General features: G+C 38.6%; 1 protein-coding gene across 2 annotated transcripts in view; it reads right to left on the reverse strand.

Moving 5' to 3' along the window:
* The window catches only part of AHCYL2 (adenosylhomocysteinase like 2), a 199,819-nt gene that overhangs the window by 162,169 nt on the left and 12,542 nt on the right, over positions 1-25,108 (reverse strand). The gene's annotated exons all lie outside the window — the stretch shown is intronic.

The raw sequence follows: 25,108 nt of genomic DNA on the forward strand, positions 1-25,108 counted from the left end.
TTCTAATGGTCTAAACCTATCTATAAAGATTAAACAGTATCATTAAAGACACAAAAGATCAAGTATCTGAACACATAGAAACAATGTGCTGAAAATACAAAATAAAATTTATCAAGGGTATATATCCATGCATTTATTTTTTAAAGTATGCAACTAATAAGAAATCAATTTTAACATGTGTTGATGAGAGTTTAGTTAACTGTAAGCTCAAGGTGGGCCTCTGTCCTGAATTGACAGCTTAAAGAGTTAATACAAATTCATAGGTAATAAAATAACAGTACAGTGACCTGAACAAGGAAGAAAATCTATACAGGTCAAGCAACATCCTGAGAATTGTAATTTGAAATATGACTTCTTACAAATGATGCTGATAACCAGGATCGTGGTAATGGCCTGGCAGACTATAGCACACAAAGAATGACAAAGAGAAGCAGGAATGATTTCCACGTAGAAGAGATGATATGGGGTAGGAAAAGTAAGAGTAGAGCTGTCTACAAGTATTTGAATGACTGTATATTGACAGGGTAGGAATCATGCTTTTATACATTTTATATTTATTCCCCATGCACCCAGTTCCAAGTTTTCCATATAATAAATGTCCAAATATTTGAAGTTCAAGATCAACCCACCTGCTGACGACTAAGCCAACAAAGACAGTTGTTATACAGGAGTATCTGTTGTGATCTGAATGACAACTCAACAAAAGGATAAAGTAGGAGGAAGGAAACTTAAAATCAAAGTCAAAAGCCTTAACAGGCACAAGCTAAGCAGGTATAACTAAGGTTCATTACCTTAAAACTCAGAATTTGTCTTACATCAGTTGACATTTTTTTTTTTTTTTTTTTTGAGATGGAGTTTCACTCGTTGCCCAGGCTGGAGTGCAAAGGCATGATCTTGGCTCACTGCCACCTCTGCCTCCTGGGTTCAAGCGATTCTCCTGCCTGTCTTGTGAGTAGCTGGAATTATAGACACGCGCCACCACTCTCTGCTAGTTTTGTATTTTTAGTAGAGATAGAGTTTCACCATGTTGGCCAGGCTGGTCTCGAATTCCTGACCTCAGGTGATCCACCCACTTCAGCCTCCCAAAGCGCTGGGATTACAGGTAAGATCAACCTTGCCCAGCCAACCTCAGCTGACATTCTTGACCATACTACTGGTTATATTTTACTTCCTTTTGTAAATATTTCCCCACAACAAAGTGAGTCATTGTTTTCACTCTTTCTTTACAAACAGAAAAACTGATTTGACTAGCACCAACATCATAACAATAATTAACCTTGAATAGGAACCTTAAGCTTTTCACTTACAAGCCTGTTGTTAAAATCAATGGACTCACTAGGGAGGTAGTAAACAAGTACAGTACTTAACTTAGAACTCAACCTCAGTTTGGTAATTACTTTAGTTTCACTTTTATTATTCTCCTCCAGTCACCTAATCTCCCGACATCTAATCTAAATCCACAAAGAGTAAGCCTACATTAACACTCTAAAACTTACAATTTTATGACTTGAAACTCAAAGGTTAGGAGTACAAAAGACTTGATGAAAAAAATTTTTAATAATTTAAAAAATTTAAAGACTAATATAAAAAATTAAGATTTGAGACCAAAGATTTGTCGCTCTTATGCTGCTTAAGAAGTAGCCCTGGCACCACTTGTTCCACTGTAAGCCAAATCTTGGCCATCAGGGTATACTAGGTACACGCCACACTTCTTGGAAACCTAAGTGGCCTTCTTTGTTTATCAGAGACTTGGTGCTAGTGTTAGTGCCAGAAGCAGTGGAAAAAGGTAACATTATTAAAGGAAGAAGAGGTCTTAATGTGAATGAAGGAGAATAAGCACACCAGAGATTCATTTCCTATTTTATATACACATTGGTTTGGTGTTAGTCTCTCAGAAAACTAAAAGACGGCTGGAATAACACAGGACTCAATAGTGTCCAAGGAGCAGGATTTTAAAATAGCAAAATGCTACTCAGTCTAGTTGTAGATGTAATAAAGGAATGACCTAACAAGTGCCCACGCTCTAAACTTCCTTCCCAAGAAGGCTCATTTACATTATAATGGTTGCCATGGTTACTTTAATTCCATCACACCTCCTGTCTCCAGTTGCTAATCTGGATGGAGCCTGGGTGGTAAAACAACCAAAAACCTTAATTGAGGCTAACTCAAAATTCAGACTACTCAAAAGTTCATGACCTACAAAAGGATTTTGTTCTAGCAACAAAAATTGCTTACGATAGGAACTGTTTGTTCCCTACACTCCATTCTACCCAAGATCTTACCTGCTATCTCAGAGAACTCTCTGGGAGTCGGTCAGTATTTTTATCTGCCATAAGCAGAGATTCCTGTAGAAAAGGCAAGATAAATAACATAAATTTTATAATGGGTAACAGATCAAAGAAGTGACGGCTTTATTCCAACTATTTTGTTTTCCAAGCTTTAATCAGCAAGCCAATTATCTAAAAGAACAGGGAGAAGTCTCCCAATGAATTATTAATGTCACTGAGTATTATCTTCTAAGGATAACATGTAGTGCTGGTATACATGTAGTATATAAACTAGGCATAAGGTCAGTATATTTTGTATTTAAGCAACAATCAGAACATACAGTAACAGAAAAAGTAAAGGACGGGAGTTTTTTTTTTTTTTTTTTTGCATTTTAAAGGCAAAAAAAAAATTTCAGAACTGTGAATCTGATTTACTTTTTGTTAAGCTAACAACAAAAAATATTCCAATGGTAATTTGTTATCAGAAATTTTACTCCCAAAGGTAACCACAATGGGAGAATGGAAGACACAGGGGTACTGGTCTGTAGGTGTCCTCCTAATTAGCCAACAGATGCTTTAAAGATCACTTCAATAAGTAAATGAAGTTTCACATTTGTGTATTTTTACCCTTATTTGCTTATTCTCCTTTATTCCACTCCTATCACTCACAACATAGGCAATAACTGTAATGTGTTTAATGTGTTAACATGTTTTCTTGTAAAGTATGTAATATGTTTTACTTACACACATTTTAAAATGTACACAAATGCTATTGTGTTACCTAGCTCATTCCTTTTCTTCCTGCTGTTACTCAGCACTATGTCTTTAAGATCCTTAGGCTGCCATGTGCACATCTAGACCATTACTTCAAACTGCAGTATAAATCTATAAATCTATCATCACATTGTACCCATCTGGGAAAAGGGTATGGACAACAAATTACTTTCCACAAGAACATCTAACACTGAAATGAATAACCCCTTATGAACCTGTGTGAGAATTTCTTTCACATATACATTTAGGAAAAAAATTGCTGGGTCACAGGGTATACATAATGCATAATGTGATTTAGTACCATCCTCCAAAAATGGTTAGACCAGTCCATATTTCCACCAGTAAGGAACTGGCATTACTGAGCAGCCACCATGTACCAGGCACTGGGTAGGTACTTGAGATCCTTTTGCTTCTCCAACTCCTCATTCTCTTCAGCTAGTCTTTGCCCCTTTTGTTCTTCATATCAGTCATCACCATGTCAGAAACAAGAAGGTAGGACTTCTTCCCTTTCTTTGCTCTGACCACCAAGTTCCCTATTCTACTCCAAGGATCCCTTAGGCTGCCAAGGCTCCACTAACCATGAAGCTTACTAAAACAAAATCAAACAGCAAATGTTATTTTAAAAAGGTTTGATTCTCAAAAAGTAATTAATTGGGGTTTACCCATTACACAAAATACTTCTGCATATATTTCCAAGCCATTTGTATTCCTATCTGAGGATTCTATAGTTCATCTTTTTCTGGGTTTTGGGTGGCCTTGGAGGAATACTCTTCAGAACATTTTTCTTCATACGTAAAATACAGGGAGCTGGCTATCAGTGTTTTCAGTCTACGCCTCTGCAACTCTAGGGACTCCTGTGAGGTCGCTTGAAAGGATCATGTCAAGACAAATCTATGCCTCTTCAATTCAACAGCACAACAAAAATTTTATTATTTAGAAATTTTGTTTTCTCCTAAGACTCAGTTTGAACAATGAGTTTTATTTAAGAAAAAGTTTATTCGCACATTACTAGTTGGGAGTGTAAACTATACTGCATTTGGCAAGATTTACAAAATTAAAAAAAAAAAACCTTTGAACAAGAAATTCAACTGACAATTTATTCCATATAATCCATGTATGTGTTCAATACATATACACAAAGATATTCATTACAGTATTAATTTTAAGGGCAAAATATTGAAAACGATTTAAATAACCATCAATAGCAAACTGGTTATATAAATTATGGTACATCCATACAATGAAATATTATATAGACTTTAAAAACAACAAAGCAGCTCCAAGATAGACTAAGTGGGGGGTAAAAAGCAAGATGTAAAATTGTGTGTGCTGTATGCTACCTTCTGTGTATTTTCAAAAGAATATAAATATGTTATTAGTTTATTTGAGGAAAGACAAAAAAGTACGTATACACTTGTAAATGCATAGGCTACTCCTAAAAGACACATAAGACATAAGAAACTATTCTGGTTACTCCTAAGGAGGGGAATCAGATGGCTAGAGGATAAGAGCTTTATATTTGATATATAATCTTTTTATAGCTTTTGATTTTTATACTATTTCATGTATTCTTAAAATTTTTACTTTATCACTCTAACCTATTATTTTTTCCTAGTCCTACCTGTATTAGTTTCTTCTAATCCTCACATTCTATTTGTAACACACTGACTTCCAGTTAGACAGTATTTATTTCAAGTAAACAGAAAAAATAAAGTAGTTGAAGGGTAGTAAGAGGCCAGCTTTCCATTCAACAAGGTGGATGTGTCTATACAGGACAGAGGTATTAAGCTTAGTACTGGCACTGCCTCCTTGCATTGACTTCTCTTTTAACTCAATCTCAATTTCTTTTTTTTTCTTTTTTTTGAGACAGAGTCTTGCTCTGTCACCCAGGCTGGAGTGCAGTGGCACAATCTCGGCTCATTGCAACCTCTGTCTTCCAGGCCCAAGCGATTCTCCTGTCTCAGCCTCCGGAGCAGCTAGGATTACAAGTGTGCCCAACACCATGCCAGGCTAATTTTTTTTTTTTAGTAGAGACAGGTTTCACCATGTTTGTCAGGCTGGTCTTGAACCCCCAACCTCAGGTGATCTGCCTGCCTTGGCCTCCCAAAGTGCTGGAATTACATGGTTGAGCCACCACGCCTGGCTCTCATTGTCTTCTCTATTCACATCAACTTCCTTTGAGTTCATCAACCCAAGTCTATCAAATGAATTGTCTTAACCCTAAGAATTGCTAAACACACACACACACACACACACACACACACACACACGCACGCACATGCACACATTCATGTAAATAATTATGACATTGTCTATGCAGTTCAAAATTTATTTTTAGTTACTTTCGACCCACACTGTCCAATAGGTAGTTACTAACCACATATGGCTGTTGAACAATTCAAATGTAGCTAGTCCAAATTCAGATATGCTGTCAACACACAATCTACACTGGATTTCAAAGACTCAGGTACAAAACTAAAAAGCAAGATATCTTAATTTTTATATTGATATGTTAAAATAACTTTAATTTATTGTGTAAAATATAAGATTAAAATTGATTTCACTTGTTTCTTTTTACTTTTAATGTGGCTACTACTAGAAAATTTAATTCTTTACTTTCTAATTAATTCAGAAATCCTACTACATTTCTGATTAATTCACTTGCTCACACTTCACAAAAAACTATTCAAATTTTCACCACTTTTTCTCAAACCTCGGAACCCTTTTCTTCTTCCCCATCACAGTTTGTGACCTACCATCAGAGACAATAGAAGGGTAGCTATAAAGTTGCTTTCACGTTATTTACGAAGTTCTAGCTTTTCTGAAATAAAACTTGTGGAGAACATTGCTTTACCTAGGTTAAGAAAAGCCAAAGTGATCCACAACTTAATGAGCATGGATGGTTTTATAGGAGTATGGTGCTACAAAGACCAGACAGAAAATTGAGACCTGGCTCTAGTTCAATGAAATTGCTATTTCTTTGAAAAATATTAACAATGTACTAATCAAGTACAAAATAATTCAATGTAAAATATCTAGGTTTTTGTCTTTATAATCAGAGTTTCTACAAAAGCATTACTAGCTAGTTTCTCTGAAATTAACATGTTGTACTAAGAAGTCACCCGCTTTATTTCAAACTATTTCAGTATCAAATAAGATAATGGATTTTACTGGATTGAAAGGTATAAGGAGTTACACAAAGGTAAAATTATGTTATTGTAGGATAATAATATAATTTTGCCAATACTTTTTCTTCTTTCTGTCCATTAATGGTGCTTTGTACATAAGGTACTCTCATTAGCCATCTTTGTCCTCCATACCAATCAAAGTATAGCTACCATTATGACTGGGACCTTTCTGATACCTTCCAAAGCTATTTCTTAATATTTTCTTCCCCACTTCCACTATAAATCCAGTTCTAACTATCTGCAAGATGTCTTCACTTAGATGTTATACTAACATTTCAAAGGCAAGGTAAAAAACTGAACTTGAATTCTTACTCTGTAATACTTAAACCAAGTGCTAATATTATGATTTTGTGAAATAAACATTTCGTTAAAGTATTACAGAACAAGAATTCAAGTTCAGCTTTTTACCTTGTGTTTGATTAACTAAATCATAATACTTAAGAAGAAAAGATATGACTATAAACTACATTTGTTTCTTTTTTCTATAATTCTCTTTACTCCTTTGAAAATGCATGAAACATGAAAACCTAAACAAGTATATTTTGAAACGTTTTTCTAATCTCTGCTTAAGGATATTTCTTGACTAGGTAGAGTGGCTTATGCCTGTAATCCCATCACTTTGGGAGGCTGAGGCAGAAGGATCACTTGGGTCCAGAAGGTTGAGGCTCTAGTGAGCTGTGTCTGAGCCACTGCACTCCAACCTGGGCAAGAGAGTGACATCCTGTCTCAAAAATAAAAAATAATTTCTTGATTACAACCTTATAACTCTGGGATTATATTTAGAGAGAGAGAAACTGAGGTGCTGTCTTAGCAAAATACAGTATTTGCCATTTGCATTTACAGCTCTGAAGCTTTGGACAAGCCATAAGTATAGTGCTTAACGGCATTTAACAAACATTAATTGAGTTTCACTTTATTTGGTCTTGCCATTAGTAAACTTGCTTACCACAGTGCTATCATAAGAATTAATTCATATTTGTAAGTGCTCTAAAAAGAGTATTCTTTGATACTTTGCTACACACTATAGCTTGGCAAGGTCCCAGTCTTCCTAAGGTTCCCTTCTTCAAGATTGAGACAAAGGCTTCATGAGTCTGATTGTGAGTCCCAAAATACCTATCACCTTTGCCTTCTTTTTAAGCCAAGAGCCCTCCTGCTGAGTCTTCCAATCTTCAGGTGGAGATACAGACTTGTCATGATCTCTGCTATCTATCAATCAGTCAATTATCTATCTATCTACCTACCTATCTATCAATCAATCAGAGACAGGGTCTCGCTCTGTCACCAGGCTGGAGTGCAGTGGGATGATCATAGCTCACTGCAGCCTCAAACACCTTTGCTCAAGTGATCCTCTCACCTCAGCTTCTCAAGTGGCTGGGACTACAGGCATGTGCCACCACATTCAGACAATATTTTAATTTTCTGGAAAGGTAAGGTCTCACTATGTTGCTTAGGCTGGTCTCAAACTCTAGTGCTCAAGCAATCCTCCTGCATCACCCTCCCAAAGTGCTGGGATTACAGGTGTGAGCCACCATGTGCAGCCTCTGCTACATATATAAGGAATATAAGGAATAATTCTGGAGAAAAAGAGTATACCAAACAGTAAAAACTACAAAGTAGGTTTTAAGCCAAAGGAGTATTATTAACTGGTTTAACCTGATGCTCTTAAATAAAGCCAATGTTGCTTTAAAACTGCGAAATATTATCATGTTGCTATATACTACACACTGTTCCTGTTGCTAACATCTAGCCAGAGAGGCTGAAAACCCTTGGGATCTTTCCAAAGGCTTAATTATCAGTGCCATCTGACAGAGACTCTATCTAAGAGTGTTACATATGAGAACTGAAAAATTAATACTAAAGTCTCCACGTATGTGACAGCATCAGGAGTTATGTTCATTTAAGGGGCAGCGGTAACTGGGTTGCCAAAGGAAGAGAACACGTTAGAAATCAGTGGTTCACGACTGGGGCTCAGCTCGATAATCACAAATATTTATTACGATCTTATTATGTGCCAGCATTGAATTGTGCAAGATCCACTAAAAGCCAGCCAAATAATTAACAAAAAGCAGATCAGCTTGATAAACAGAAGAGATTAAAAGACACTACCCCAAGGGAAGGAAAATAAATATTCTCACTCAATGATTGTCACTCAAAAAGATTCTAGAAACCATAAAATGTATAAGCCACTGTAATAACTCAGAAGGCAGTGTGACAAGAAAAAAATTTAGGATTAGGTGTGCAGATTAATGGTGTATTCAAACTGGAAATAATTATTTTTAGATATCCTCATTATCAAACTATATGAGTTACTATCATATCAAGCAGTTTGAGAAAAACAGATGATGCTTACTGAAGCATCACTGAGGTGCAAAGACAGAATAAGGCTGGAGTCAAAAACTTCAGCTGGCCTGTAATCCCACTACTCTGGGAGGCCAAGCAGCCTTTACCAAACTGTAAAGAAGATGAGATGTGTTTCAAATTTTTTAAATGCACATATGTAAGAGAATAATAAACTTGGTAATAGCTTAATTACTAAGAAGAAACTGGAAAAAAATCATATTTAAACTAAATAGACAACAATCCCTACTCTGGAATGCTTTGAGAATTTAGAGAATGAAAACCCTAAAGCAAAGCCAATTTACACTAATCACTCCTCTTCACACAAGCATCACAAAACAGACTGATTTAACCATCCTTTCATTTAAAAAAAAGAATCCGTACTATCTGCCAGCTGTTAACAATACACCGAACAAGAAAGACATGGTCTAAGTCCTTGTGGACTTTACAATTTAGGGGATAAGGCACTTAAAACATCAGACACAGGCTTACCAATCAAGGTGTATAAACCTCACTGTCCCCATCCAAAAGGAGAAGGAGGCTGCCTGTGGATCTTACGGGAATAGGTGAAACAACAGGTTTGGACTGTAAAATAAATTACATCTATTTAAAAACACACAACCACATATATTTTACTTTAAGAGAAAATAGCACAGAATCTCTCCCCGTAGAAGGGAAAATTATAATAAACTTTAAAACAGCATCAAAGAACATATAGGCTTCACTGGTTTTGGTCACAATGTAGACACCCTAGACTTTAATATGGACAGGCCGACTATGAACTGCCAATTTAGATGAGTAATTTGATTAATTCAAAAACTGAATGACTCAAAGTAGAAACTTACAGCGTTATCATAAGGGTTGCTCCATTCTACAGGAAAGAAAAGGATTTTTAATATTATAGCTAAGAGATGTATAAATGTCAAGAGGTGATATTCACTAACACAATTTATTCAGTCCTTAATCAGCCAAAACTAAGACATTATAAAGGATATATTAAAATAAATTTGTCCTACCAACTATCAGTGAACATTACATGTAATGATGAAAGAATGAATATTTTTCCTCTAAAATCAGAAACAAGGCAAGGATGTCCACTGTTGCCACTTCTATTCACATTGTATTGGAGGTTCTAGATAGTGCAATATGAAAAGAAAAGAAATTAAAGGCACACACATTGGACAAGAAGTAAAATGGTCATTTGTAGATGACATGATCCTGTACAAAGAAAATCCTAAAGAATCTTCAAAAAACTATTAGAGTAATAAACAATTTTATCAAAATTACAGAATATAAGAGCAACACAATAATCAATTGTAATCAAGCAATCCACTCCTAGGTGTATATCCAAAAGAATTGAAAGCAGGAACTCAAACAGATATTTGCATACCAATTTTTTGTTTGTTGGTTTGTTTCGAGACAGGATCTCACTCTGTCATCCCTGCTGACGTGCAGTGTTGCAATAATAGCCAACTATAGCCTCGAATTAAACCTCCTCAGTAACTAGGACTACAACTGCACACCACCATGCCCAGCTAACTTTTTTTTTAAAACAGATTAATTCTTGCTAAATTTCCCAGGCTGGTCTCAAACTCTGGCATCAAGCAATACTCCCCTGTTGGCCTCCCAGAAGCTGTGATTACAGGTGTGGGCCACTGTGTCCAGCCTTGTACACCAATAATCATAGCAGCATTATTCACAATAGACAAAAGAACATAGAAACAACCCAAGTATCCATCAACAGATGAATAGATAAACAATGGAATATTACTCAGCCTTAAAAAAAATGAAATTCTAATACAGGATACAATATGAAGGGAACTTGAAAACATTATTCTAAGTAAAATAAGCCAGACACCAAAGGAAAAAGAGGAGTTATCCAGAATAGGCAAATTCATACAGACAGAAAGTAGAATAGAGGTTTTCAAAGGCTGAAGGAGCAGGGAAAATAAGATAATGTTTAATACATAGTTTTTGTTAGAGACAATGAAAACGTTTTGGGTATAGATAGTGGTAATGGTCATATAACATTGTGAATATACTTAATGCCAATGAATTGTACACTTTAAAATGGTTAAAATGGGCTCATGCCTGTAATCCCAGCACTTTGGGAGGCCAAGACAGGAGTGTTGCTTGAGTCCAGGAGTTCAAGACCAGCCTGGACAATGTGGCAAGACCCTGTCTTTACAAAAAAATACAAAAATTAGCCGGGCACGGTGGCACGTCTGTAGTCCCAGATACTTGGGAGGCTGAGGTAGGAAGATCACCTGAGCCTAGGAAGTTGAGGCTGAGGTGAGCCAAGATTGCACCACTACACTCCAGCCTGGGTGAAGAAGTAAGACTCTGTCTCAAAAAAAAAAAAAAAAGCCGGGCACAGTGACTCATGCCTGCAATGCCAGCACTTTGGGAGGCTGAGGCAGGTGGATCATGAGGTCAAGAGATCGAGACTATCCTGGCCAACATGGGATGAAACATCGTGAAATCCCGTCTCTACTGAAAATACAAAAATTAGCTGGGCGTGGTGGCACGTGCCTGTAATCCCAGGCTGAGGCAGGAGAATTGCTTGAACCCAAGAGGTGGAGGTTGCAGTGAGCTGAGATCACAATACTGCATTCCAGCCTTTTTTGAGATGGAGTAAGACTCCATCTCAAAAAAAAAAAAAAAAAAAGTTTATTGTTATGAAACTTTACCACAATTTTAAAAAATTGTATTTCTATAATTGTTTATGCTAGCAATAAACAATCTGAAAGTAAAATCAAGAAAACAATTTCATTCACAATAACCTATACAAAATACTGCTAAAGAGCAACTAAAGAAGATCTAAATAACTGGAGCAAAGTTCCATGTTCATGTATTAGAAGTCTCAGTATCATTAAGGCGGGAATTCTCCCAAATTGACCTATAGATTCAATGAAATCCCTATCAAAATCCTGGCAAGCTTTTTTGTGTAGACATTGACAAGCTTATCCTAAAATCTATATGGAAATTTAAAGGACTTAGGATACCCAAAATAATTTTGAAAAAAACAAAATAGTACCCAGGATTTATACTACCCAATTCTAATCATCAGCCCTCATATCCATGGGTTCTACATCCACAGATTCAACCAACCTCAGACCAAAAATATTAAAAAAAAAAAAAAGAAAAGGCCGGGAGTGGTGGCTCACCCCTGTAATCCCAGCACTTTGGGAGGCCAAGACAGGCGGATCACGAGGTTACGAGTTCAAGACCAGCTTGGCCAAAAGACTAGCCAGGTGTGGTGGCAGGTGCCTGTAATCCCAGTTACTCGGGAGGCTGAGGCAGGAGAACTGCCTGAAGCCAGGAGGCAGAGGTTGCAGTGAGCTGAGATCCCATCATTGCACTCAGCCTGGGCAACAGAATGAAACTCCGAATGAAAAAAAAAAAGTAACAACACAACAATAAAAAGCAATACAAATAAAACATACAGCATAATAAGTGTTTACATAGTACTTACATTATATTAGGTAAAAGTAATGTAGACATGATTTACGTATACAGGAGGATACGTACAGGTTATATGCAAATACTAAGTCATTTTATATAAGGGACTCGAGCATCCCAAGATTTTGGTATCCATGAGGGTCCTGGAACCAATCCCCCAAGGAAACCAAGGGATGACTATACTACAAAAATCAGGGGAGTGTTGTATTGGCATCAAGATAGACAAGCTGATCAATGGAACAGAAAAAAGTCCAGAAACATACCTCCACATTTGCAGACAACTGATTTTCAACAAAAGTAGCAGAACAATTCAAATGAGGAAAGGACAGTCTTTTCAACTAACAGTACTAGGATAACTCGATTTCCATATAAAGGAAAAAATGGGGCCTTTATTTCACTCTGAGTCTAAAAATCTCAATGTAAAACCTAAACTATAAAACAAAGGAGAAAACTTTTATGACCTTGAGTTACACAAAGATTTCTTAGTTATATCACCAAACACACAATCTAAGGATAGGTGCAATGGCTCACACTTAAAATCCCAGCACTTTGGGAGGCCAAAGCAGGCAGACTGATTGAACCCAGGAGTTCAAGACCAGCCTGGACAACATGGCAAAACCCCTTCTCTACAAAAAATAGAAAAATTATCTGGGCATGGTGGTACACGCCTATACTTCCAGCTACTCAGGAGGCTGAGGCTGGAGAATCATCTGAGCCCAGGAAAGTAAAAGCTGCAGTGACCCGTGATCATGCTACTGCACTCCAACCTGGGCAACAGATTGAGACCTTGTCTCAAAAAAGAAAAAAAAAGTACGATCTATTTAAAAAGTAATAAATTGGACTTTTTCAAAATTAAAAAGATTAGCTCTTTAAAATATATCATCAGGAAAATGAAAAGACAACCCACAGACTAGAAGAAAATATTTGCAAATCACATATCTGAAAAATCACTTATATTCAGAATATACACTGTATAAATAATTCCTACAACACAATAAAAAACAACTCAATTAAAAATGGGAAAATGATTTAAATAGTCATTTTACCAAAACAGATATACAAATGGCTAATAAGCACATGCCCAATGTCATTAGTCATAAGGAAACACTAATTAAAACCATAATCACATAGCACTATACAACTGCTTCGATGCTTATCATCAAAAAGACTGACATGCCAAGTACTGTCAAGCATGTAGAGAAAATGAAACCGTCATGCATTGCTGGTGGTCACTGATTCCAAAGTGATCAAACAATCACTTTGGAAAACAGTTTTCCAGTTTCATTTATGTGAAAGAATTATACATAAATGTAACATACAACCCAGCAATTCCACTCCTAGATATCTACCCAAGAGAAATAAAAATATATGTCTGCAAAAAGATTTATCCATACTTGATCACAACTGCTTTGTTCAAAATAGCCAAAAGGTGGAAATAATCTAAATGTCCATCAACTACTAAACTATAAAATGTGGTATAGCCATACAATGAAATACTACTCAGCTATAAAAAGGAACTACTACATGAATGAACCTAAAAACATTACATCAAGTGGAAAAGCCACATACAAAAGATCCTATATTGTACAATTCAATTTATATTAAATTTCCAGAAAAGGCAAATCTAAAGAGAAAGAAAGCAGGCTGGGCACAGTGGCTCACACCTGTAGCCCCAGCACTTTGGGAAGTTGAGGCTGGTGGATCACTTGAGCCCAGGAGTTGAGACCTGCCTGAGCAACATAATGAGATCCCATCTCTACAAAAAATGCAAAAATTAGCCAGCCATGGTGGCACCCACCTATAGCCCCAGCTACTCGGGAGGTGAGATGAGAGCATCAATTAAGCCCAGGAGATCAAGACCACAGTGAGCTGAGTCCGCGCCACGGCACTCCAGCCAGAGTGACAGAGCAAGATCCTGTCTCAAAAAAAAGCAAAAATACAATAAAGAGAAAGAAAGCTGATCAGTGATTACCTGGGGCAGAGGGTGGGATCAGGGATTGACCCAAAATGGGCAAAAGGGACTTTTGGGGGAAATGAAAATGTTCTAAAACAGGATTGTGAAGGTGATTTTAAAATTCTATATACTTGGCCAGGCGTGGTAGCTCACATCTATAATCCCAGGACTTTGGGAGGCCAAGGTGGGGCAGATCACCTGATGTTGGGAGTTCAAGACCAGCCTGACCAACATGGAGAAATCCGTCTCTACAAAAAATACAAAGTTAGCCGGGCATGGTGGTGCATGCCTGTAATCCCAACAACTCCTGGGGCTGAAGCAGAAGAATAGTTTGAATCTGGGAGGCGGAAGTTGCGGTGAGCTGAGGTTGCGGTGAGCCGAGATTGTGGTGAGCCGAGATTGTGCCATGGCACCCCAGCCTGGGCAACAAGAGTGAAACAAATTCCTGTCTCAAAAAAAAAAAAATTCTACATACTTCACATCCATTAGGATGGCTATTATCAAAAAACAAAATAAGTGTTGTCCATGTATAAAAATTAGAACCCTTGTACACTGATGGTAGAAATGTAAAACAGCACAGTTGTTATGGAAAACAGTATGACAGTTTCTCAAAACATCAGAAATAACCATATGATCCAGCAACTCCATTTCTGAGTATACAACCAAAAGAACTCAACGAATTGACTTCAACAGATATTTGTATGCCAATGTTCATAGAAGCATTATTCACAACAGCCAAAAGGTAGAAACAACCCAACTGTTCATCAGCAAATGAATGGATAAACAAAATGTGGTATATATGTAAGAGATTATTCATCCTTAAAAATAAATGAAATTCTGGCATGTGACACAACATGGATGAACCTTGAAGATATTATGCTAAGTGAAATAAGCCAGACATAAGGAAAAATACTGTATGACTCTACTTATATAAGGTACCTACAGAAGTCGAATTCATAAAAGATAAAGTAGAATGGTGATTTCCAGGGGCTGGGGTAGGAAAGAATGGACAGTTACTGTTTAATGGGTATAGAGTTTTGGTTTGGGAAGATGGAAAAACTTCAGGAGATGAGCAGTAATGATGGTTGCACAACAATGTCAATATACTTAATGCCACTGAACTATACACTTAAAAATGGATAAACTGCTAAATTGTATGTTATATATACTTTACCATAATAAGAATATTCTGGCTGTGCACGGTGGCTCACATCTGTAATACCAGCACTTTGGGAGGCCGAGGCAGGCAGATCACCTGAGGTCAGGAGTTCAAGACCAGCCTGACCAACATGGTGAAACCTCATCTCTACTAAAAATACAAAAATTAGCTGGGCATGGTGGTACACGCCTGTAATCCCAGCTACTCAGAAGCCTGAGGCAGGAGAATCACTTGAACCCAGGAGGCAGAAATTGCAGTGAGCCAAAACTGCACCACTGCACTCCAGCCTGGGCGACAGAGTGAGACTTTGTCTCAAAAAAAAAAAAAAAATCTACAAATATATGTCATTGAATTGAAAATTGTAATCGGTGGATTTTATACTATGTAAATTTTACCTCTTACTGTTTAAAATAAAGAATACATTAGGAAGAACTTGACCAACCAAAAATATCAAGAGTTGTTATAAAGTTCTAACAATTTAGAAAGTATGAAATTGATAAAGACATCAAAGACATCAGTGAAACAAAAGGGAAAGTCAGAAACAGAACGGATCTGGAGTATCAGAAAGCAGGATTACATATCACCCTAGACTGAATGTTTGTGTTGCCCCAAAGATTCAAACGTTGAAATCTAATCCCCAGTGTGATGGTGTTTGGTGGTGAGGCCGTTGGGAAGTGATTAGGTCATGAGGGTGGAGCCCTCATAAATGAGATTAGTGCCCTCATAGAAGAGGGTCCCAGAAAATTCTCTTTTCCCTTCCTTCATGCGAGGACACAGCAAAAAGACTGTCATCTATGAACCAGGAAGCTGGGCCTCACCAGACACTGAATCTGCTGCTGCTTGATCTCAGACTCCCAGACTCCAGAACCATGAGAAAGGAAGTTCTGTTGTTTATAAGCCTCCCTATCTATGGTATTTTTGTTATAGCAACCTGAGTGGACTACGACACACATCAACAGAGAAAAGATACACTCAGTCAACAAACAGGGTTGGGACCATTGGTTATCCATATGGAAAAATAAAATAAGGCGAGGCGCGGTAGCTCATGCCTGCAATTCCAACATTTTGAGAGGCCAAGGCTGAAGGATCACTTGAGCCCAGGAGTTCAAGTCCATCCGGGGCAACACAGCAAGACCCTGTCTCTACCAAAAAAAAAAAAAAAAAAAGAGTCAGGCATGGTGGCACACACCTGTAGTCCCAGCTACAGGGGGTGCTGAGGCTGAAGAATCACTTGAGTCCAGGAGTTCAAGGCTGTAGTGAACCATGATTGTACCACTGCACTCCAGCCTGGGCAACATAGCAAGATACTGTCCCTCCACCAAAATAAATAAATAAATAAATAAAATAAAATTAGATCACTATCTCATACCATTTAAAAAATTAATTTCAGATGGATTAAAGGCATAACTGTGAGAACACAAAACTAACCCTTTTAGAAGACTATATTGAAAATATGACCCAGGACAGGTTTCTAAAACAAGACTCAAAAAAAACAAATGATTAAAAAAAAACAATTTTATATTAAAATTTTTAATTTTTTAATAAAAGTAATAGGTAAAACCACAAGCCACAGACCAAAAGATATTTTCAACACACACACATATCTGATAAGGAACTGGAAACAATACAATCAATAAGAAAACACCACTGCGATCCTAACAGAAAAATAAGAAAGGATATGAAAAAAGGAAATCCAAATGAACTACAAACATATTAGAAGAAACTCAACCTCACTAATATCCAAGGAAATGCAAATTAAAACAACAGAGATACTACCTGACAGAAGTTTAACGTCTGACAATAGCACATACAGTAAGGATTTGAAAACAGGAATTAGTAAAGCTACTCAGAAAGCAATTTGGAAATATCTGGTCAAGATGATATAAGTTGATATACCATAAGCAATTCTGCTTTTAGAGATATGCCCCGGAGAAACTCTCACACATATGCATGAGGAAATATGAGTAAGGTTGTTCATTTCAGTTTAAAAAAGAAAAAAAAGGTTGGGCTTGGTGGCTCCTGTCTAGAATCCCAGTACTTTGGGAAGCCAAAGCAGGAAGGATCGCTTGAGTCCAGGAGTTTGAGACCAGACTGGGCAACACAGTGAGACCCTGTCTCTACAAAACAAAACAAAAAACAAATTAGCCAGGCATGGTGGCACGTACCTGAAGTCCCAGACACTCAGGAAGCTGAGGCTAGAGAATTGCTTAAGCCCAGGAATTTGTGGCTGCAGTGAGCCATCATTAGGCCTCTGTCTATAGCCTGGGTGATAGAGCAAGACTGCAACTCTTTTAAAAAAAAGAGGAAACAATCTAATGTCCATCAATACAGGAATGTGCAAACTGTAGTATATTCGTACATGTGAAATACCATACAGTAGTTAACATAAATCAATTAGAAAACCTACATGCATCACACTGGCTAAAACTCTAAAGTTGAGTAAAAAAGTGGGCTGCAGAATACATAAATACCATTTATGTAAAGTTTGTAAACAAAACAATGCTATATGTTATCCACGGACATACAATTGACACTGATAAATATATAGAACAAGTAATAAAACATGAAGGGGAGTTAAAAGCACAAAGTCATCTTTGTGGGCCCTATGGAGAGGACAGAAGGGATGAAGGGGAATGAATAGAGAAGGAATACACAGGGTTCTTTTTTTTTTTTTTTTGCCTCCCTTTTATTAAAAAATAGAGATAGGGTCTCACTATGTTGCCCAGGCTGGTCTTGCACTTCTGGCCTCAACCAATCCTCCCACCCAAAGAGATTACAGGTGTGAGCCACTGCGCCCAGCTGGGTCTTCAATTTTATCTGATTTTTTTTTTTTTTTTTTTGAGTCTCGCTCTGTCGCCCAGGCTGGAGTGTAGTGGCGCACCATTTCTGCTCACTGCAACCTCAGCCTCCTGGGTTCAAGCAATTCTCCTGCCTCAGTCTCCTGAGTAGCTGGGATTGCAGGCACATGCCACCAAGCCTAGCTAGTTGTTTGTATTTTTAGTAGAGACGGGGTTTCATCATGTTGGTCAGTCTGGTCTCAACTCCTGACCTTGTGATCAACCTGCCTTGGCCTCCCAAAGTGCTGGTATTACAGGCATGAGCCACCATTCCCGGCCAATTTTATCCAATGTTTTATATCTTTAAAAAATAAAGCAATTTTGCAAAATGAAAACATTTGGTAAACTGGGTAATGAGTACACTTTCCTCAGGACTCTTCCATCTGTTTGAAATAAAACTTTTTTTTTTTTTTTTGGGATAGAGTCTTGCTCTGTCCAGGTGGTAGTGCAACGGTGCAATCTCAGCTCACTGCAACCTCCACCTCCCGTGTTCAAGCAATTCTCCTGCCTCAGCCTCCTGAGTAGCTGGGATTATAGACGCACGCCACTATGCCCAATTAATTTTTGTATTTTTAGTAGAGACAGGGTTTCACCATGTTGGCCAGGATGGTCTCGAACTCCTGACCTCAGGTGATCCACCCACCTCAGCTTCCCAAAGTGCTGGGATTACAGGCGTGAGCTTCCGTACCCAGCCTGTTTGAAATTAAACTTTTTAAACAGGTTTAGTCAAAGGAATACACATACATGTATCAGGCAACAAGAGAGTTCTTTTTGGAACTTATGTTTGTAAAACTATTCTCCTGATGTCTCTGGTGTCTGGCTCCCTCAGTGTGATAGAAACTTTCAAGTATTTACACACACAAACATGCCATATGTGTCAAATCTCCTCTTTCCTAACAACTTCTTGGAAGATGCTGCCCGAGTCACTAAGGAATCTGCCTATGTAGTTTCAGTGTATCTCGCAACCAAAATAATACAATGTACCATCCCCTGCCCACATCAGTGTAGCTTAAAAAATCACTTAATTTACGGGCAGGGCACAGTGGCTCATGCCTGTAATCCCAGCACTTTCGGAGGCCGAAGTGGGCAGATCAAGGGAGACCGAGACCATCCTGGTTAATACAGTGAAACCCCATCTCTACTAAAAATACAAAAAATTAGCCACGCATGGTGGCGCATGCCTGTAGTCCCAGCTACTCAGGAGGCTGAGGCAGGAGAATTGTTTGAACCCGGGAGGCGGAGGTTGCAGTGAGCTGAGATCGTGCCACTGAACTCTAGCCTGGGGGACAAAGCGAGACTCACTCTCAAAAAAAAAAAATCATTTAATTTACAACTAAACAATTCCTGAGTCATTCTTAAGTTCCACCAAGTTCTCTATACAAATATACCATAAATGACCCACAGGTTAAAAAAAATGAAAATTGTATCTCTTTCTACTTTTAACATAATCTTCTCCCTACATTCCTCTGTCCCACGCACCCACAGAGGACTCAGTACGAGTTCCTCCACATAGGTACAGTGTTTCTGGATTTTCCAATCCTGGGCAGACTTATATGACTCAAATAGCACAAAGGGAGTGTGTTAATTAGTGCCATGGGGGACTGAGCATAAAACTCTGCTTAACCAGCAATCTAGGATGCAAGCTCCTGAGAGCAGAGAAAAGAATGGTTTTCCACCCAAGCAATGATGAGTACATCAAACTGAAAATAATGCCCAGGAACGAGCAGTTCCAGAAACAGGAATCCAAATCAAGCTGGCTTTGTAACATTCATTGTTTTACAGACCCAATGGCAGCCCGTCTGTTTTTGCTTCATTTTCTGGCTCAGTTAAAAGTACCTTTAATAGAACACTTGCTCCTTCTCCTCAAAATAACTGTGGAGAACCTATTCAAGCTCCACGAAAATCTTAGTTTTAAGCATTACCTGTTGGATGTCAGTGTGTGGGTCTGTGAATGTATTTCTCTCTGTGGAAGCCTGTGTTTTTATGTGTGGGTGGGCTTCAGGGTATATGTTATCTGTGTGGGGTGTCTCTGTGGGAACATGGAGAAGACTGTGGAGATGGCTGTGGGGTTCTCCCTGTGGGTGTGGGGTTTCTGTGTGAGGGAAGGGACTGGGGTAGAGGCTTGGGCAGGGTGGGGCAGGAGTTCTGTTGTGTGTATATGGGGGAAGTGTCTCCTTGTGTCGGCAGTGTCTGTATGTATCTCTTTCTGGGTCTCAGTGTACCTGTCTCTGTACATCTGTGCCTGTTTATTTTTCTATGTCTCTGTGTCTACTGAATATTTTGTTGTAAGTTTTATAACAAGTTTTATTATAAGTTTCTACCTTTCCATAAAACCCTAAAATTATTTTCTTGCTTCTCTACTCTGAGGTTTCATAAAAGAGAAACATGAAGCTGGGCACAGTAGCTTGTCCCTGTAATCCCAAGCTACTCAGAAGGCTGAAGCGGGAGGATTGCTTGAGCCCAGGAGTTCAAGGCTGCAGTGAACTATGATCACACCACTGCACTCCAGCCCCACTACACTCCAGCCTGGGTATCAAAACAAGACCCCCATCTCTAAAAAAAAATTTTTTTAATAAAAATGAGAAACATGAAGTAAGACTAACTGCTAAGCCAACATCTACTCAACATCGAAAATAAAATTGAGGTTCTGACAGGTATACGCTAGTACGGAGCCAGAGTTACCTGATATTGTTCATGTCTCACAAGCTCTCAGGTGAAAACCAATGCTTCTGGTTTAAGTAGCAAGGATCAGTTAGAATAGCAAGGATCTAAATGATTCCAAACTTAGTAAACTGTCTCTAACTATGATTAGATCTCCCATATAGATTTTCAAGAGTATTGTCTGATTTACACATATATCAGATTAGCTTGAGTGTTATATGTGACTGTAAATTAGGAGTTATCACTTTGTTTTAAATATCAGTCTCCCATAATTTTGGTTAGTCTGAGCCAGTCCTAATAGGTAAATGACCTCTGAGTGTACAAAAAAGTGAAGTTCTAGACTTGTAAAGCTGGAACAAGGAAACCTCACAAAGGTTTGGTTTGGTTTGGTTTTGAGACAGAGTTTCACTCTGTTGCCCAGGCTGGAGTGCAGTGGTGTGATCTAAGCTCACTGCAACCTCCACCCCCTGGGTTCAAGCGATTTTCCTGTCTCAGCCTCCCAAGTAGCTGGGATTACAGGCGCCTGCCACCACACCTGGCTAATTTTTGTATTTTTAGTGGAGACGGGGTTTCACTGTGTTGGCCAGGCTAGTCTCAAACTCCTGAGCTCAAGTGATTGCCTGCTTTGGCCTTCCAGAGTGCTGGGATTATAAGCGTGAGCCACCACACCTGGCCACAAAGGTGCTGATACATGGGTTTCACCTCAATTTCAATGCTGACCTCTTCAAACTACAATTCCTGTTTCTAATATTGCTTATATCAATCTACACTGTATTTAGTTATTTCTGTATCTACATTCCCTACCCTCTCCTGGAGGGCAAGAACGGTATCTTGTTGACTTATAACTCAAGCACCTAGCAGTGTTTGGCACTCAACAAATAAATGGATTTTGACAAAAGAAGCTCACAATTTATTAGACAAATACCCAGAAGTAGTCAAGTTACTTCTCTAATACAGTCCAGCAAAGGTCATCAAAAAAAACTAGCATTAGGCCAATCATCTTTTCTCCCTTACTGAAAAAAAAGACATGAATTAATGTGGTACAATATCCTATTCCATTTCTGTCTCCCCAAGCTCAGTGACCCAAGACTAGATACAGTCGAGCTGTATATCCAATAAAGCTTTTTTGAACAATCTTTGCCTTCCAGGAAAAGAATTTCCCCTTTAAGCTAAAGCAGTTAATGTCAACTTTGAAAGATAGATGACCACACCTACCTAACCAGGGCAAAACTTTTTTCTTCCTATAGCCTCATCACACATACTCAATTCCTGACAAGGCCTTAAAAAGCTAATAATCAGCCAGGCACGGTGGCTCATGCCTGTAATCCTAGCACTTTGGGAGGCCAAGGCAGGTGGATCATAAGGTCAGGAGTTCGAGACCAGCCTGGCCAAGATAGTGAAACCCCATCTCTATTAAAAAACAAAAATTAGCCAGGTGTGGTGGCAGGCGCCTGTAATCTCAGCTACTCGGAAGGCTGGGGTTGCTTGAACCTGGGAGGTGGAGGTTGCAGTGAGCCGAGACTGCACCACTGCACTCTAGCCTGGGTGACAGAGCAAGACTCCATCGCAAAATAATAATAATAATCAGGTGTCATTTTGGAAAAGGACCACAGAGTATCACATTTTTCTAACTTAGTGTAATTCAGAAGATGAGTTTCTCTGTAGGCTACGACTGCAAAGGATATGTATCTGAGATATCATCATTGGGGCTCCAATTTCTGTCAAAACATAAACTAATCTGTATCAACTAAACAAAAGAAAAACTCACTAAAATAGCAAATGTTTCTATGAATAATTCACCGTAAACACTAAATCGATAGTACCAGGATGATAATTTTTAGTGTCATACTTGAATTAATAAATAGGCACAGTCAGCCAGGCACAGTCAGCCAGGCACAGTGGCTCATGCCTGTAATTCTAGCACTTTGAGAGGCTGAGGTGGGCAGATCACCTGAGGTTGGGAGTTTGAGACCAGTCTGATTAACATGGAGAAACCACATCTCTATAAAAATACAAAATTGGGCCGGGCGCAGTGGCTCACGCCTGTAATCCCAGCACTTTGGGAGACCGAGGCGGGTGGATCACGAGGTCAAGAGATCGAGACCATCCTGGTCAACATGGTGAAACCCCGTCTCTACTAAAAATACAAAAAATTAGCTGGGCATGGTGGCGTGTGCCTGTAATCCCAGCTACTTGGGAGGCTGAAGCAGGAGAATTGCCTGAACCCAGGAGGCGGAGGTTGCGGTGAGCCGAGATCGTGCCATTGTACTCCAGCCTGGGTAACAAGAGCGAAATTCCGTCTCAAAAAAAAAGAAAGAAAATTAGCTGAGCGTAGTGGCACATGCCTGTAATCTTAGCTACTCAGGAAGCTGAGGCAGGAGAATCCCTTGAACCCGGCAGGTGGAGGTTGTGGTGAGCCGAGAACATGCCACTGTACTCCAGCTGGGGCAACAAGAGCGAAACTCCAACTCAAAAAAAAAAAAAAAAAAAAAAAGGCACAGTCTTCAATCACAAACTCCTTCTACATGTAAACTAAGAGTTAAGAAAGAAAAATAGTTAAGAAGGACAAGTTAAAGAGAAAGAAACAATCAGACAACAAACCAGAAAAAGGTACAATATCATATTTTATTTGAGGACAAATAGAGCTATCTTATATTAAAAATAATCCCTATTTTATATTACAAAAATAAATTCCAGATGGATTAAAAACCAAAATATAATAAATATAACATATAAACAGTTGAAGAAAATATAGATGTTGTTTATAAATTTGGGGTAAGAAAGGCAATTCTAAGGCACAAAACATTTAAGCCAAAAAGGAAAAAAACTGGTAAATCCAAGTTTATAAAAACTTTGAAAATCATAAAGTTATGGGGCCAGGCGCGGTGGCTGACGCCTGTAATCCCAGCACTTTGGGAGGCCAAGGCGGGTGGATCACTAGGTCCAAAAATTGAGACCATCCTGGTCAACATGGTGAAACCCCGTCTCTACTAAAAATACAAAAAATTATCTGGGCATGGTGGCGCATGCCTATAATCCCAGCTACTCAGGAGGCTGAGGCAGGAGAATTGCCTGAACCCAGGACGCGGAGGTTGTGGTGAGCCAAGATCGCGCCATTGCACTCCAGCCTGGGTAACAAGAGCGAAACTCCGTCTCCAAAAAAAAAACAGAAAGTTATAAGAAACAAGAAATGGAGTAGGAAAAAATATTTGCAACATATACACAAAGAATTAATATCCAGAATAAATTAAGAATTCCTAAAACAAACAGGAAAAAATATCCGATACAAAGGCAGATTTTATCTGCTTCGTTCACTGCTGTATCCCCAGCACTTGGCACATAGTAGTCAATCAATACATAATTTGTTAATTAATAAGAACAGGGAATTACAAGAAAAAGAATATAAATTGCCAATATATGCACAAAAATACTGTTGGCCTCATTCTGTCAAGAGAATGCAAATATTATAAGAAGATGGGTAAAAGACTTTCCCCCAAAGATGTTAAAATACTCACTATTGATAAATGTATAGTGAAAGAGTTGTTTTGTATATAGTTAGCTGATACATAAAATGGTACTACATTTTTAAAGACAACATGGCATTTTGCATTTAGTTTAAAATACAGCCAAGCACTGTGGCTCATGCCTCTTTGGGAGGCTGAAGTGGGCAGATAGATTGCTTGACCCTAGGAGTTTGAGATCCACCTGGGCAACATGGCGAAACCCCATCTCTACAAAAACACAAAAATTAGCAGGGCCAAGTGTGGTGGCTCACACCTGTAATTCCAGCTCTTTGGTAGGCCAAAATGGGTGGTACACCTGAGGTCAGGAGTTCAAGACCATCCTGGTCAACACTGAAACCTCGTCTCTACTAAAAACACAAAAATTAGCTGGGCGTGGTGGCACATGCCTGTTATCCCAGCTGCTCAGGAGGCTGAGGCATGAGAATCGCTTGAACCTGGGAGATGGAGGCTGCAGTGAGCTGAGATCATACCACTGCACCCCAGCATGGGCAACAGAGCAAGACTGTTTCAAAAAAATTAAAATTAAAATTAAAAAAAGGTAGCTGTGTATGGTGGCATGAGCCTGTAGTCCCAGCTAACTCAGGAGACTGAGGGGATTACTTGAGCCCAGGAAGTGGAAGTTGCAGTGAGCCAAGATCATGCCACTGTATTCCAACCCAGGTGACAGAGTGGGAAACTCTGTCTCAAAAAAAAAAGAAAGGCTATCTTTGACCCCGAAATTATAATTTTAGATATCTATCATAGAGAAACATTTCTACATGTACACACACACACACAAAAATGCACACAGATAGTTATTACAGCACCATGTATAAAGAAAGAAAAAACAAGTTAAGGTAAATGTGCATCAACAGAAGAATGGTTTAAGAAGCAACAATAGGCCAGGTACAGTGGCTCATGCCTGTAATCCCAGCACTTTGGGAGGCCAAGACGGGCGGATCACAA

Source organism: Aotus nancymaae, unplaced genomic scaffold (assembly GCF_030222135.1).
Source record: "Aotus nancymaae isolate 86718 unplaced genomic scaffold, 86718_ANA_hifiasm-v0.15.2.pri h1tg000002l, whole genome shotgun sequence".
In the NCBI taxonomy this organism is placed as follows: domain Eukaryota; kingdom Metazoa; phylum Chordata; class Mammalia; order Primates; family Aotidae; genus Aotus; species Aotus nancymaae.